Consider the following 2,776-nt stretch of genomic DNA (forward strand, 5'->3'; position numbering starts at 1 on the left):
GAGGAGTTGCCTTTTATTAAGAATGATTAAATTTTCTAGTAATGGAAACATTTGTTTGGATTTTTTTCTTTGTTTGAAGTGCAACAGAGTATGCAGATATTTAAGCTAAACACCATTGGCTTCTTAGAAAATAACATTTAAGGGTCCAGTTAGTTACTTAATGGGAAAGGGCAATCCGTCCTTAAAGTTAATATTAACATTTCATTCTTTTTGGAAAGGGGAAAAGTCCACAACTAACGTCCGGTTCTCCGGGTTGGCAGTTCCATCCACTGGAGATCCTCCCATTTCTAATTTTTCGACACACTTTACCATATCAGTTCAATGACATTGCAGCTTTTATAAATCCAGTTCTTAATCGAATGGCTGTATGCACTGGTTGAACAATATTGTTTGTTTATCGGAGATTCTTTTTTTCTCCAGAAACAACGTTACAGGAGCTAACCTTTGCATCCAAAAATACTCTTGTCCCGTGTTAAAAGTTTGGCACCAAATCCTTGTTTGTGGGATTTTACTTGTCCTAGCTTCATTTTCACACACCCCCCCCCATAGCTTCTCTAGATGAGATGTATCATAAACGGTTCCGACCCACTATACTGTATTTCAAGCTTGCAAGCAGCGTCAAGTCAAACCAACTATGTTCGGTTTTGAGTTTTTGTTTCAAGTTTGTTGAAAATTATAATTCAGTCAACCGCTCACTATGGAGAGATGTAGGCTCCATCGCTCATTCACGTTCTTGGCGTGGAGGGGTCAGGCATCGCGTTATTCCCCTGGTAAACTTAAGGCACAAAAGCCAAAAGTGTTCAGCTCAATCGACTGTACACATTCATGCTCAGGTCGCTCTGTTGCGAGCAGAACTAATGGCAATTGCACTTAATTTACATATATGAAAGTCAGCTCATTAAAACCAGTCCCAGCGTGTTTATAAACGTGCTCAATGTTGATTTTTTTTCACACTCCAGCACATTCCCTGTTTGGCTACAAGGACAGATTAAAGTATGCATGGGGTACCTCTACACTGCAAGGCTATTTCGGGATATCTTATTTCAGCCAAAGGTGCAGCGCTACTTCGAAATGAGCCGCGCGAGTCGTATATCTTATTTTAAAATAGTTTATTTTTAGATTAGACGCTATCGACACAGCCCTGCATTTCCAAATGAAGCGCTAGTCCAGCGTCTTCCTAAGGGTACGTCTAGACTACATGCCTCCGTCGACAGAGGCATGTAGATTACAGTAGACAGATCGGCAGAGGGAAATGAAGCCGCGATTAAAATAATCGCGGCTTCATTTAAATTTAAATGGCTGCCCCGCTCTGCCGATCAGCTGTTTGTCGGCAGATCGGGGCAGTCTGGACGTTCCCCTGTCGCCAGAAAACCCTTTTGTCGACCGCCCCGTTATGCCTCATCCCACGAGTGTATTTCGAAATAACGGGCTTCTTGCGTATACGGCGCAGAACGCAATTAGCCCGCGGTGTAGACATATAACAGAGCTGGTCTATGGATCTAGCGAGTTCAAGCGGCTCAGAAAAGTGTGGGAGGGAAACTTCCACTATTCCAAGGAAAATGCCTCCAGAGAAAAACATTGATTTTTTTTCTGAAAAAAAAAAGAAGTCGACCCACTGGGATGGCTATATCCTCACCCAGCCTCTCTCCCCTCTGGCCAGTGCAGGTATCTGGCCCAGGTTTTGCAGGGTTTTCTGCCCTGATCTCCAAACTGTGAGGTGTCCCCTGCGGTTTGATCTTGCTCTCCCTGGTGTGGGAGAGAAAACCGCGACCCACGTCCCTTGGGGAGCGGGGTCCCACCCTTCCTGGATCCAAAGGGAGGTTCCCTTTGACAGTCAGGCTGCCGAGCTGTGCTGCCTGGCACTTATCGATGCCCCTGGTACCGCAAATACCCAGTTTCCCACACGGAGCGCGCGGCAATGTTTCTCTGGCTCCTACCCCTCCGCAGGTCTCCAGCCGCGGGGTGCGCTGGACCCCTAGCGCTGGGCCGCAGACTGAGAGCCCCCTGCTCTGCCTTCCCCTTCTAATTGCTACGCGCAGGCTGTTCGCACTGGGAGCGCAGGCCGGGCTGTACCCCAGCATCCAGGGCTGCTCACCCGCTTCTGTGCGTTCCAGCCCCCCAACCACTTCTGGCAAACGCCGCTTTTCCTTGGGCACCCCGCCTCGGAGCCCGGAGCGCTGGGCTGCAGTCGCCACTGCCCATCCTGCTGCCCAAGGAAAGGCAGGTGTCCTCGACTCAGGAACCCGGACTGGGGAAGCGGGTTCCAAAGTGCTGCGCTAGGACTGGATGTCGAGGTCGAAACACACCAGAGCCACCTTCCCGGGGCCCCTGAAGGCTTCATCTCGTCCCTTTCACACGCTGTTCATCGGCACCACATGGCAACGCGGAACAACAGGACCGGCCTCGAGTCCCATCATTTCAGCCTCTACACAGCATGCACCGATTTACACTGCAATAGCGCAAGGTGAGCTGGATGGATACCGGCAGGTGGCAAATCGTGGTGAAAACCTGGCCCAGCTGAGGTCAGGGGGAGTTTTGCGGGCCAGGAGTTCACCCCCTGTATGACAGCGATCCTGCATTACCATGGAAAGGCCATTTCCCTGCACTTTACCCCCTTGCTTTTCACTGAGTGCCAGAATGAAAGGGGCTGGGTTGATTGGTGTTTCTAGTCAGTTTCAGGTTCCCATCTCTCATCCATTATCCCTGTGCTGTAGTACTTGGAACTGGAAGCAAACACTGCAGAGCAGTATTTCAACTTCCAACTTCACATGGATTC

Source organism: Pelodiscus sinensis, chromosome 16 (assembly GCF_052426305.1).
Source record: "Pelodiscus sinensis isolate ZL-2025 chromosome 16, ASM5242630v1, whole genome shotgun sequence".
NCBI classification, from domain to species: Eukaryota; Metazoa; Chordata; order Testudines; family Trionychidae; genus Pelodiscus; species Pelodiscus sinensis.